The sequence below is a fragment of the Rhinolophus hipposideros genome (assembly GCF_964194185.1).
Source record: "Rhinolophus hipposideros genome assembly, chromosome: 14".
Taxonomy (NCBI): Eukaryota; Metazoa; Chordata; class Mammalia; order Chiroptera; family Rhinolophidae; genus Rhinolophus; species Rhinolophus hipposideros.
In genome coordinates, this window is record NC_138060.1 from 38858239 (window position 1) to 38873088 (window position 14850).

General features: G+C 34.5%; 1 protein-coding gene across 7 annotated transcripts in view; it reads right to left on the reverse strand.

Moving 5' to 3' along the window:
• Positions 1 to 14850, reverse strand: part of TBC1D5 (TBC1 domain family member 5) — a 503965-nt gene that overhangs the window by 337432 nt on the left and 151683 nt on the right. The window contains exon 1 of one of the 7 annotated variants that reach the window (XM_081072579.1): positions 2839 to 2963. The exons of the other annotated variants lie outside the window; for them this stretch is intronic. The gene's annotated coding sequence lies outside the window, so the exon portion shown is untranslated. Of the gene's footprint in view, positions 1 to 2838; positions 2964 to 14850 lie in introns of those variants that run through there. 7 annotated transcript variants of the gene reach the window in all.

The window sequence follows — 14850 nt, forward strand, 5'->3', positions numbered from 1 at the left end:
ATATAGATATAACTTAAACACATGTATGCAGACACACAAATATCCCTGACATATTTTTTTAAATAGCAAAATGTCAGAACCAACCTAAATGTCCATCAATTGGGACTTGTTAAATTAAGTTATTGTACATGCATACAGGGGTATTATTACATAACTGCTAAAAAGGAAGAAGACAAAAAAATAATGTACTGATACAGAAAGACTTCCAAGTTACAATAAGTGAAAATAGCAAGGTCCTAGGTTACTATTCATAGAGGGTGGGGAAAAAGAGGAAGGAAGAATATATAGACATATATATATAGTATTTGCTTTTACATGCATATAACATTTTTAGAAAGACACACGATAAAACAACAATAGAGATTAATGGTTTCCGGTAATAATTTTGGGTGGTATTCCTAATCAAAGTCTCAGTATCGGATAATATAACCAAAAGAAAATTAGAGAGGAAAAACTGTAACTGTAAGCTTCTGTAACTACTGAAAAATATAAAATTAGGTATTATACTTGTATTCAGTCCAGTGGTTCTCAAAGGTTGGTGTACACTGGAATCACCTGGAGGTCTTATTAAAACACAGATTCCTGGACTTTACCCTCAGAACTTCTAATCAGTAGGTATGAAAAAGAGCCTAAGAATTTGCTTTTCTTAATAGTCCCCAGATAACGCTAAGCTACCAGTCCAGGGACAATTACAGAAGATCTGTTCTAGATCAAAATTGTACATAAAATTGTACATAAAAACCCACCTGCTAGCAACATTGTTGTAATGTTATAATAACATTATACAAATAATCTTGTTATTACTGATAGATATATTTAGATAACGCTTGTTTTCTTAAAACTTAAGAAGTATGGGTAGTGAGGGTGGATGATGATTCAGGTTATTCTAAACAAGGTGAAATAAAGGGAGAGAGGAGACAAGAAATTTCGTTTTGTACTTTTCAAACTTAACCTCCCATCTCCTATTTCTACCACTAGATGGAAACCAGTACAATGATAAGCTGTCAAATTGCAGATATGAATTGAAAAATAGTAAACTATACCGAGGTGAGAATTGTTACATGGTAGTAATTTCAAAGGAACATACAGCTTTGGGTCGCTATATTTACATTAACTGTAGAATAACCATATTTATTACTCAATTAATTAAGTGTATACATCATTAGCCATTGGCATATAAACCGTATCAGCTTCAAAAATGGGTGTTATGGGTTGAATCATGATCCCTCAAAATTCGTATTGTTCAAGTCCCAACCCCCTAGAACCTCAGAGTGTAATGTTTATTTGGTGATAGTACCTCACCTTGGAAATCAAGGGAAAATGACATCATTAAGGTGGGCCTTAGCGCAATATGACTGGGGTTCTTACAGAAAGGGGAAACTTAAACACATACAGCAAGGAGAGAACCAGCTATAAAAGCCGAACAGAAGGGCCGGGAACAGATCCATCCTCTACAGCCCTCCGAGGAAACCAACCCTGCCAACACCTTCATTTCGGACTTCTAGCAACCAAACCTGAGACAATACATTTCTCTTGTCTTAGCCACTCAGTTTGTGATACTTTGTCATGGCAGTGCGAGCAAATCAGCGCAGGAGCTTCCTGTTTTATTTGCTTTCACTTTAAAAGGTTGAATGACTACTATAAGCAACATACATAAGCAAGTGCTGAACCACAAAAATGAGTAATTGCCTTCAAGGCCCTTACAATCTCATGGTTTATTACTTAAGAAGGCATAACTACCCATTAGTCATTAATAAGATTTCAGCAGTTTTTTTCGGTTTATTGATATTTATTGATTCAATAAGTCACCAACAAAAATAAGAGACACAGAGAAACCAACACTGAGTTCAAAATGAATTCTACATTCCTATTGCCACCATCTGAATTACAGCACTCATTACTTGCTGCCTAGTCTTGAGCACAACTTTCTAACTGCCAACCCATTGTATACAGTGCTGGCAGCACCCTTCCTAATAGCACCCATCATGTAATTCCCTGATCAAAATGTTTCAATAAATATCTCTTAATAGAATATTCATTTTTTCCCAATTCAAGTTATAGTCAATCACACCTCGTGATAGATGTACATAACTTCAAACAAATTATTTAAAGCCACTGATTTAGTTTACACCTGGAAAACTGAAGTGTCTTTAAAAGAATAAACAATTATTTATAATGAACAGAAAGATGGCAATATCATAGAGTATTAAAGTATTATTTAATACAGCTGTGCTTAACAATACCCCCTCAAATAATCTCTTACTAAGTCCAGCACAGGACTAATTATCTCAAATTTTGAAGTAATAAGGGTACAAATTGATAGTTGTCCTTGATTTGTGGATGCTTCATAAAACACCCATGGCTATCAAGGAAATCCTATCTCTAGATTCCAAAACTTATATCGAAACTTCTTATGGGAAGCTTCTGTCTTACACAACTTTGTTTAAATTGTAAGTGAGCTTACAAACATGCCCTCAATTATAATACAAATGAAAATTTAATTCTGAATTTCTTGCCATTATGTTATCAAACATCTCAAGTAGTTAATTAACATTTTTATACATATTCGTTTTATCTTTTAAAAAACTAACAGCATTCAATTGCCAGGGGAAACTAACTGTTAGTACTAAATTTTCTCTAGAATTTATCCTAGAGATATCCTCCGTTTTCCTTTCCTCTCAACAGAATTCAGTTAAATAGTTTAGGAATCCAAACAAGCAGCAGATATTCCTCTATTATCTCACAAGTAAATAAATTCACTAAGTAAATAAATTTCACATCTTCAATAATTATTAAAGAGAAAAAGAGTATTTCCCGGCTTCTTAGAACATATAATACCCTAGTGTCATTCCGTCATGCAGGTCCCGGAGAGAACATCTCCTATTAGTTCTACAATTCAGTGATTCAGCAACCAGCCATAGCGTCTTTGCCTTTTAACAGTTCCAATCACTAGCAGATCTAGGTGTAATCAACAGCAGCAGGGGGCTTTAGGAAGCAAAACAAAACAGAAACAGTAGGAATCTTTACAAGAATACAGTAAGTGATACAAGGAAACATTACAGGCTAGTTTCATCCAAATTCATCTAAGATATTAGAGTCTGGTTTTATAATCAGAAGTGAAATAAGCAGGACAACTTTTGAATATAGGAAAAACAGAACTAATTTTAAACAGTTAATATTAAACGTTAAAATGAAAGGGGACAGTTTTCAAAATGAATCTTTCAGTCTCAGAAGGGTCATTACTTCTGTCTTGGGGATTTAGCAATCATTTAGCTGATAAATTAAAGCCCTCCTTACCTGCTACTGCTCCCACGCCTAACCCATTTCATATCATATACTTATAAAATTAAAGCGTCTCAGAGAGTAACTGGCAATACTCTTACTCCTCTTAAGAAACATTTAAAATTTTACCAGCAACATCAGGGCAGTCTTAAAATGTAATTTAGCAAAACGTTCTCATTTTTTTCATTTTCCTACTTTTGATTCCCTAGCCTAGAGTGTATGGGTGGTAGTTACAGGCTGTGACTGGTGCCACTTAATAGGATGCAGATAGTACAGTGATTTATTTACATGAAAAATCAAGAGCCAATGGTAGTATGATGTGATGACTACAAATTTTAACTCTACAAAAATTCACAAATGGAAATGTTACCATAGTAACAACCTGATCACACTGCACGTGAGGATAGCTTATTTCATGATATAATTCTATAGCTGTTTATTGCAATATGTGCAATGAGACATCTATGAAACCTCAATTCTTCTATTTTCTCACTGCTGGGAAGAACAAGATGTGAGGAATGCGGCTGACAGGTTTACAATCCTGTCAAATTTTTCTTTTACTTCTTTTAAATCTTTCAAAACAAAAAAACATTAAAAACATAAATTGGCTAAGATTTAGAACATTTATCTGTAGAACTCAGTATAGGACATATTCCAACCCAGAGTGTTAGAATTCACGCAGCAGAAAACCAAGTGTACCTGGTGGCGATCATTTCCCTTTCAGGAAAATACTTCCAAAGTTATTCAGCGCTACCTGCAGTGCTTTTACCTCAAAAAGCAGTGTTTTGTGTTTCAGATACAAAAAAAAAACCCAAAAAACTATGCATCCTCTATTCAGCAGGTACATTAAGAAAAATGTTAATAAAAATATTATTCACCATTATCAGCAAATCAACATTTGCCTTGAACAAGTGCTTTCATAAGAAAGTTTCTAGATTCTTTGTAGCTATTGGTGAGGGAAGAAAATAGTACATTAAAAATAAACATGGTAGGGAAAAGAGTAGAAGATGTTGATAATAAATTTGTCCCTCCGTGTAACAAGTCACTTTAAGATTAAAGCTATGAATATTAAAAAAATTTACACTGAAAAATAGTAAAGCCATTCGTTGACCAGGGTTGATATAATAAAGGATATATATGCATTAGATAAAGTATAATATACATTTTAAAAAATCACTTTCTCAGCTCTCCAAAGTATAAATTTTTAGGTAAAATCAAAAAGACTTCCCAAATACTTTTCAATTAATCTAAAAAATTATTTTAGGCAGTAATAATTTTAATAACTTTGGTCATCTTTTTTAAACCATTTCCAAGAATATGTTATTTTTTTTAATACTTCTATCAGGTGTAAATTTCTTTTCCATATCTGATTTGCACAGTTTGACCTAAACAAAAGCAGGTATATCTATTCATTTTGCTATCAGTGATGTACACTACTACTAGTCATAAAAATCTAAAAGTAAAGTTATCAAAAAACAAGCCGTTTTAGAATTTAATGGTTTTTTTCTCCCATGATAAATAAATGGATAAAAATAGACATTAACAGTTAATTGATTAGGAAAATAATTTTATAATTTTCTTACAAGTTACTAAAGGAAAATCACTCTATTACTATTCAATGAATATGCAACAGATTGTACTTTGCTCTCCCATAAAGACAGTTTTAATAATAAATCATTTTTTAGTATCCTTTTGCTATATGAATTGTCATATAAACATATAATTCATTTAACTTTACTTCCCAACCTCTATGGGTTTTCCCAATTCAATAGTCTATATAAAGGAGGATGACCTCCTTTGTGTTATGTAGACTAAGTAATATTATGTAGACTAATATTTTGTTTATATGGGTAGATGATACAATTTTATCAAATCAAATCTCTTAAATTCCTGAGTCTCTCCCCTTCTATGTGATTTGTGATTATTACTAAAGTATTTAACAGGAAAATTGTTACTGCTATAAGAATATTTTAAAAGGCTAAGACTGAGGGTTAAAACTGGACCATTTAAAAATATTAGTTTCCTCTTATCTTATTTATCTCTATCTGCACTAAAAGTTTACTTTACAACTGTGATTCCACTGCCAATAATTTTAATTTATTAAATCACTCTGAAATAACACCAAACTGCTAAAAATGGCCATGTTCACCTGAATTGTAACACATCTACAAAAGTAAAATAGAATTCAACAAATATTTAAAATAAAAAAACGCAAATGTACATACACAAAGTTAAAAAAAAACAACCACAAAATGTCTTCTTCCATAGTCTTACCCACGGTCAAGGGAAAGAAGTACTTTAATCTTTATTGCATATGTCATGGCCACAATTAAAACTGTTATAAAATAGAAATTGTCATGAAGTAATTTCCAAGTTTTTACCCCAATATAAGTAATACATTTAGTACTTGACGTAAAAAATAGAGTAGTCAGCCTTCTGGAAATAGAATGGGAGATATTAAATAATATCCACCTGCTGTGATTCACTAAATTTAGCATTTGCCATAAAGATAGAGCACTTACATAGCTGAGGACATCACCTCATATCACATATACAGAAAGCTTTAAATAAAAACATCAGTCAACTGTCATTACCCTGACTTTTATAATGTGCCTGCAATAAGAGAGGACCGGAAATTCACACCGATGTTTACATGAAACTGTCTAAAACCAACAAAATGCGGTATCTCAATTATTTTCCTGCCACATACGCCCTTTAAAATTTTATTTGAAAAAGAAATTAAAATAGTGAAAAGGAACTTTCAGTAGATAGCTTTATTTCAAAAACAAGTATTAAACAGTAAGGAAATAGTAAGGTGAGTGCGTGCACAAGCACGCACTCACACACTGCAGAAGATTTCCTCCCACGGCTACACCATTGCTTTGCAGACAACAAGCTAATTTGGGTTCCTATCATGCATCTGATCGGTCATACAGCAATACAAAACAGAAATAAGTAAAGACGACCATCTGCTTGTTAGCTGAAACTATAAAAGTATATCTTTTTAATAAACAATAAAATTAGTTTGACAGGGCAGAGACCACCTGAATAGAAAATCAAATATTTCATGTTATTTAAGGTGTATGTCTGCTGGCTATTAAAATACTCCTCTTTAATTTATTACAGCAACACACACAATACTCATGTCATCCTCATTTTCTAAATCAATAATCAGCACAGCATGCTTCATTAACAGTGACCAATCACAGATGAGCTGGGGATCTCATTTTACAACATGAGCATTCCTAAGACATAAACCATCTGCTACTTGTAGTAACAGAAAAATCAAATTAATCCATTCTTATCATGCATTCAGATTTTAAAGCAATTAAAGATGCTCTTAGTGTAATCGCAGCCACAGAAGTAGTTCTGTAATGAGGGAAGCAAACTCTTCACTGAACTTTCTGTCATTCTCAATACATTTGAAAACTTTACAAGCTTTCTGCACTCCAGTGGGCCATTGTTCTCTGAACACAGATGTTGAAAACAACAAGCAATTTTTATTAAACATTTAATCTTTGCACATTTGAAGGAGTTTAAATACTGAACAGTGATCAAAACATAAAACATATAAACAGCAAAAATAAATGCATATTAAAATGAGGCACAATGTCTACTTACAATAGTATGAAATTCAGAAATGAGGTTTTTCTGATTCCTAAACTCCTGCCCTTACCCCTTTTATTTTCTAACACATATGGTATATGTTGATACCATCTTCAGCATCTGCAACACCTGAGCAGTGGCATGGGGAAGCTTTATTTCCGAATAGTATAGATTTGAGGTTTTCATGTAACATTTTCTCTCTTACGCCGTCTCTAATGTGAACACTATTACCCAGTAACTAAAATTTGAGTACAAATAACACCAGTCCTTCCAAATAATTAACACAAGGACCTATAATCTTAAAAAGAAAAACAGGTAACAATCACAGAACTATCAAAGCAGCAAGCTTTTTAAAGCAGAGGAAGCAAGCTGGCAGGGCAAAGCTCACTCCTGTTACAGCATCCCCAAATTCCCCAAAATTTAAGTTTCAAATATCGAAACAAAGCCTCAATGGTAGAATTTAAATAAAGAATTTTGGAAATGTTTCAAGAGAGAACTAAAATAATAATCATAGTTTCCGAATGAAGTCAAACTGTACATATCATCTTCCTTCCAAAATAAAACAGCGTATTGAAGGATGAATAGGAGTTTGGGAGGTAGAAAAGGGAAGGTTGAGGGACAGAGCATTCTGGAAGAGCAGCAAACAGAAAGGCAAAGGATGAAAGAAGACATTCGTTCCGCGAGCAGTTACTAAACATGTAGCACATGCCAGGCACATTCTAGGCCCTGGGACATAGCACTAAATCAGATGCCAGGACTGATCGGTTGGAGCTTAAATGTCCTTGGCAGGACAGACAATAAACAAATACAGAAACACCAGGTGGTACTGACGGCTGTGAAGAAAACAAAACCAGTTGATGGAATGGAGAGACACTGGGGCAATTATAGACGGGGTATTCAGGTATCTGAAGGGGTAACATCTGAACTGAGAGTTAAGCGACAGAAAGCAGCCCATGACTGATGGGAGTCTAGAACAATGTTATTCCAGTGAGAAGAAACAGATTAGAGTCCAAAGACAGAAACGAGTTTTAGGGCAATTCCAAAATTCCTTAGGCTAGAGAAACAGTGTATCCTAACATTTAACATGGAGTTTGCATTTTTCAACATTTTTGTTCACTATTAATCTTCTAGTTCCATAGAGTGCTTGGGAGATAGAAAATAAGCTTTTACTACACAAACTAAGGAACGAACCCCAAACTGACTATATTGTAAAATATTCACTGATTACTGGATTAAGAGACTGAGCACAAATATAACCTTGGACCATCATACTAGGCATTTGGTACAAAAGAGAAATAGGGTAAGAAACGTGTCCTTGCTGCTATTTAAAAATTCTTCGTAGTAACTGTTAAAAGGTTATCAGTCAATACAAAAAGACCTTAACCGAAGCCATATGAACTGCCATTCCTTACCTTTAAAAATGTTCTTTGTAAAACTACAATGAGATTCTGCTTTTCACTTAGCGATTGTCAAAAATCCAAATCTGACAACATATACTAGTACTAGCACTAGAAAAGAACAGACTTTCCTCCCCATTTACTGGTAAGAGTAGAAAAAGGTATTATGCTAGGAAGGGGGATTTGGCCATATTTAACAAAACTACCAATACATTTTCTATTGATCCAGAAAATCCACATTGGAATTATTCCCACAAAAATATTGGCACATATACATACATGTACATGTCCGCAATCTACAAAACACGAAAAGCAATTTCCTAACTTTGATATAAAGGCATTTGGCAACAAAAGTTGACTTGAATTAATATGAAACTATTATATTTATAGTCTTTATTTAGCCAACAATGTGATAATCATATGTTTTCCATCAGAAATAATAACTTGTTTATTTGGTGCTGCCTCCACTAGAAATGATCTGTATTTTGGAACATGCATCACGTTAACAATTCCAAAATCCAAAAAACTGTGAATTCCAAAACATATCTATTCTCCCTATGGATTTCAAATAAGAAACTGAGGATCTGTACAAGCTTATCCATTACAATATTGTTTATAAAAGCAAAATGCTAAACACACCCAAGTGTTCAACAGAGGTTGAATCAACTCTGGACAACTGCTCATTGGTGCCTTTAAACTCTTATCAACTTCTATTCACTAAATATTCAGTCTATCATACAGGATCCAACTCTACAGGAGTATAAGTATATTTGGTAAGAAAAGGCTGAATGAAATAACCTAAGACTTACGTATATAATAGGTCCAGGTCACTGTGAAGAGGTTGTCAGTCAACACAAAAAGTCCTTAACCAAAGCCCATTATTTACCATGTCATGAATCCATTCTTTTAGAAAGGAACTCACCCTGAAACATATTAATTTTTTTTTTTTTTGAAAAGAATCATGGTATGTTAGGAGCAATTTGGGAGCTTTAGTCAGTTTGCCAGGCTGCCCAGAGCAAATGGAACCAGTGGAGAAGCTCTCATGGGCTGGAGCTAGGACGCGTCCTTAAAGGACAGTGAGAAGGTGCAAGGAAACAGGACCGGTGGCAGGAACTTTTACCCAAAAGGCTTAATTTGAACATACTGTGGTTGAGGAGAACCACAGAGTTCCAACCATCCCTTTCTTCTCAGAAACACATTCTAGAAAATCAACAAATGTTGACACATGAATACAAAGGTTCTTTATCCTCCCCCATCTTGGAGCACTTTTCTGCTCAAGTGTTAGTAACAGCTTTACACAATTGGGATCTGAGCTAAACCCTAAAAGCGCCTGTAGGTTTTGGGTGTTATTATAGAAAACACATAAACTTTCTTCAGAAAATCTTTCCATTCTACTGTCATTGACCCTTTCCTTATAAATAATACAGCCTTTCAGTTTTTTTCTTCATTTCAAATATTAACAGCTGTGTTTTTCTTTACTAACTCAAGTTGATAATGAATGTATTACATTGAACCATATGAAATTGCTGATATTTAAGTGTTTTCCCTACCCCACCTCCCCACACACAAAAAAGGCAATTTCTAATGGTTTAAAATTCATTTCCATTACTTATATTTTCATCATCTTCTCTTAATTGCTCGTCATTACCCAGCTCAGACTCTCCCTATTGCTTTCCACGACATTACAATAGCTGCTAAGCCTGCCTCCACACCTCTGATTTCTTCCCCTCTCAACACCATCCTTACATACTAATACCAGAATAATCTCCATAGCACAGGGCTTGATCATGACATGTCTGTTGCATACCTATCTTTCTCATCCCTAAAAGCTTATTAGAATGCAACTGATCATAGGTGACATTTTTAAAGGATAATCTTAAATCAGTTCTAATTTATCAAAAGGGTAACTCATTTTCAAATTTGATAATTTAATTATTTTTATTAACTGACTACATAGGAATATATTTCCTAAACGATCATTACAGACTATAAAACAACTAACGAGCAAGAACTGACCGTTATTAACTGCCCTTAGAACAATAATTTAAATATAAAAAGTGAATAACACTCAATGAGCGTTTCTATTATTTTAGTGAGTATGAAATGAGGAATAGAGTGAACAATTAAACAAGAAGAAAAAACATTTAAAATACTGGTGAACACCTACATAGGAAAAGGTAAAAAGTGTAGGAAAAGTCAAAGCAAATTTAAATATCTACACTGCTAAAACATATATCGCACAACCTAAAGTACCTTACTTCAACACAAAATACAAATAAAAAATAAATAAAAACTTAATTGCTTAACATGAATGAAAAGCACATTGTGCATTGATAAATGCTTCAGTCTTTAATCCAAGAGCAGCTACGACTCTAAAAGTCACTGGTAACAGAACTAGATCGATGGGTGTAAATCAAGAATTAGTTACAATAAAAACTATGAAATTTTCAATGAAAAAATTTTGAAACAATTTTAAATAGCTATGAAACCTGTGTGTTTGGGAAAAGAACAGAGTGGTAGGTCCTCTTTTCTCAGAGCTCCTTTGATACACATCATTTAAGTGAATTAACATTCCCATTGGGATGTGATTATTTGATGGGATAAGAAGTTTGTGTGTCAATATGTCACTCCTCTAAATAAAAATACAGAATTTAACAATAAGCTTTGGTACAAACAAGCATTAAATTGGAACTATATTTTGCTTGCTTTTCATGGCAACTTCCATTGGTTGGACTCCTGGTTTTTTTGTTTTGTTTTGTTTTTTTGGTATCTGTGCATAAGTTACAGCCATCAGGAGATGAAATTAAAAGATAACATTTTATAATTTGTCAAGGCACAAATATAATACATTTAGGTAAATCAGACAAAATGCAGATGTGGAGAAAGACAGAGTCACATACCAAAACAGTCATCCTGAATTCCTAAGGATGGGTCAGTCCTGGTTTTCTGATTACTCAGCACAACTATGTCATAAAAACTTTAGAAATTCCCATGATAGAACTTTAACTCTCTTGTGGAAGAGAATAATGCATTTATATGATTATAACAGCTGTTAAAAAGCAAAATTCAATTGAATAAATTTTAAAGATTTTATTGGCTTTATTCAACACACATGAATCCAGCAGCATCCAATGTAACAGAAGTAAAGGAGCTCCAAACAGCTGTACAAAATGAAAAACTTTTATACACAGAAGGGAGTGGGAACAATGAAGTTATACTAGGCAAAAAAAGTGGATTGGTTATGGCAAGGTCACCTTCCTTTAGAGGATGGCAGGAAGGAGTCCATCAGGCAGATTACCTGTTGTGTTTCCCCGAAAATAAGACCTACCCTGAAAATAAGCTGTCACACAGGGTGTCATGCAGGGTCTTTGGTCCCACTCCTCACATAAGAACGCAGGACATGGTGAGGCCAAAAAGGAACACCCACAGAGCCATAGATAGGGGAGTCATACCACTATAGTCTCGCTGGCGGCTGGGTTGGAGAAATAGAAAACAGGAGCCACACGATCCACAACCCTCACTCTACCACTTGCTAGCTCAGCCACCATCTTCTTGCTAGCCCCCATCTTCTGCCAGCGTAGCCACAGCAGTTATATTAGTAGCCAATGGCTCACTGGTTATAGCTAACAGTCAACTAGCCACAGCTGATGGCCATCCAATCACAGGTGATGGCCATTCAATCACAGTTGATGGCCATTTACTACCTGAACCAGCACCTTTCCACGTGAGGCTGAGAGCCTGGAAACTGCACTCCTGCCTCTGTCCCCACATAAGCCCCAGTTAAGATCATCAGCCAGACATGCTGTCATGCAGGGTGTCATGTGGGGTCGCTGGTCCCGCTCCCCACATAAGAACGCAGGACATGGTGAGGCCAAAAAGGAACACCCACGGAGCCACAGATACGGGAGTCATACCACTATACTCCGTGCCTCTCTGCAATCCACACTGGCTAGTTCACCCACCGTCTTCTTGCTAGCCACCTTTTACTGCTAGGGTAGCCACGGCAGTTATATTAGTGGCCAATGGCTCACTGGTTACAACTGACAGTCAACTAGACACAGCTGATGGCCATCCAATCACAGTTGATGGCCATTTACTACCTGAGCCAGCACCTTTCCTCGTGAGGCCAAGAGCCTGGAAACTGCACTCCTGGCTCTGTTCCCACAGACGCATTTAGTACGTTATGACGATGTTCCAGAAGAAGATGACATAACTGTATTTGAATAAATGTAGATTGTTGTACATGAAAAAATAAGACATCCCCTGAAAATATGCCCTAATGCATCTTTTGGAGCAAAAATTAATATAAGACCCGGTCTTATTTTTGGGGAAACATAGTAACTAGTGTGATGTGTGATTAGGCAATTCCTGATTCACTGATTTAAGATTCCACTTTCAGAAGAACTGAAGATTCCACTTTTAGGAGAATTGAAACTGTAATTAAATAAAATCTTGGTTTGATGACATGGGGCTTAGCACAAAAGACTCCATTTTGGCCCTGCTGTCTTGTTTTTAACACAACCAAATTCTTCTATCTATAAACATATTACCAGATTACACGTTTTTCAAGAAACCTTATTTTTCTAAATTCTATTTGATAGTACCTTAACAGATCAATAAACTATGATTTCATAAGCAAACAGTCAACTCTAACACTGAATCTTTAATAAAACTAAAATGCTTCTCAGAATGATTTTAACAGTTCACTCAAATTACAGTGTGTGTTCATGAAAAAGAACCTCTATGCAAAACACAAACAGAACAGATTATAGAATATAAAATTATCACCTTAAATCACAATTTAACAATAATAATGGCCAACACTGTCTGAATAGCATTTAGGAAAAAACCACTGATTTAATGGCATACATTCAATATCAAATTGACTTCTTTTTCAAAAGCTTTCAATGATCATATATAAAAGACCAAAAAAAAAAAAAAAAAAAAAAGAAAGAAAGAAAAGGATTTCAAAAATTAGTCAAAAATATAGTAACAAAATGTAGTCAAATGTCAAAAATTAATGGTCATGACAGGGTTGAATTCATGCAACTATATGTAGGGATTTTTAAAATAACAATCCCATAAGAAACTAATGGTCAAGAACAACAGATTGAATGGAAATAAGGAAGATAAAGGAAGAGAGGGTATTTCTTAGCTTGAGGAGTGGACAAACTTACTCTGTAAAGAGTCAGATAAAGGCTTTGTCGGCCTGCCTGTTTTAACTGCTTAACTTAGCCGTAACCTAATGAGCATGGCAGTGTTACAATACAACTTTATTTACGAACTCTGAAATTTGAATTTTATATAAATGTTCGTACATCATGAAATACCACTTTTCTTTGACTTTTTAAAAACATTTAAAAATGTAAAAGCCATTCTTGGATAGTGGGTTGCACAAAAATGGATGGCTGGCCAGACTTGGTCTGTGAACCAGATTTAAGTCAACTCCTGTTCTAATTCATATATGTAATCACACTGTCATCCTTTTATCACAAAATAGAAACGAGACCTTTTTATCTCCCTCATTTTCCATACCTACATCCTAAATACTTGTAGGATCCATCTCCTACTTTCTACCAACAATGTCTTAATTCAGAGTCATCATTTCTCACTTAGATAACTGCCCAAAACAAAACATTAAGAAACACTCTGTGATCTTGATGCCGCCAGTGCTGGTCTCACTACCAATCCATCCTAAAAGGATGCTACTAGCGTAATCTTTCTAAAATGCAAGGCTACTCCTGTATTTTGGCTGATCAGGTAGAGATACACAAATAAAAACAAAGCCAATTTGAAGAATACATTAATAAATTGGATTTAATATTTAAGAATAAAACATTTAAATCACAACTACAGAAAAAAATAGGTCTTTGAACGCTAATGAAACATTTGCAAATTTGCATATGTAAGAGGAAACAAAGATAATCAGATGTTTTGTTGACTGAAATACATATCTAGAATTTTTAAAAAATCCTTCTTAGATAATCAGAAATTGAAACAAATTTCACTTCTAGATAGCTTATATAACAAAAATACTATACAGCAAATGAAATAATGAGTTAAATGGATCTAGGCTTTGAGCAGCAGTGGCTGCCAACATTTAAAATGAGAAAAAGATATTATGTGCCTCCTAATGAAAGGACCCAACAGCACCCATAGTCTTGCCTAAGAGATTAAGCTTAAATTCGATCAAGCTGTGATGCTGAGACCTGTCAATTTGGAAAAAATATAGAAGAAAATGTTTAATTGCACCATGGTATGAAATAGCAAAATCCAGAACTGCTTGCAAACTCTCCAGATCAAACAGCCCAGGTTCTTCAGCATCACACTTATAAAGAAAAGGTTGAAAGAGAAAACTACAGATTAAGAAAGATTTAAAAGGCAAGAATATTTTTTAAAATGGGCAATACTAAAGCATAGGTCTACAGATGCACACTTGGGTGATGAAATCATTAAGAAAGTTAAATAAGTTATTATTAGGAAAGTCAGAAGAGTGCTTAATTTTGGAGGGAGTAAGGGTGCTGTAACTGTCGTAAGGCACAGGGAAGGGATTTGCAATGGCTGA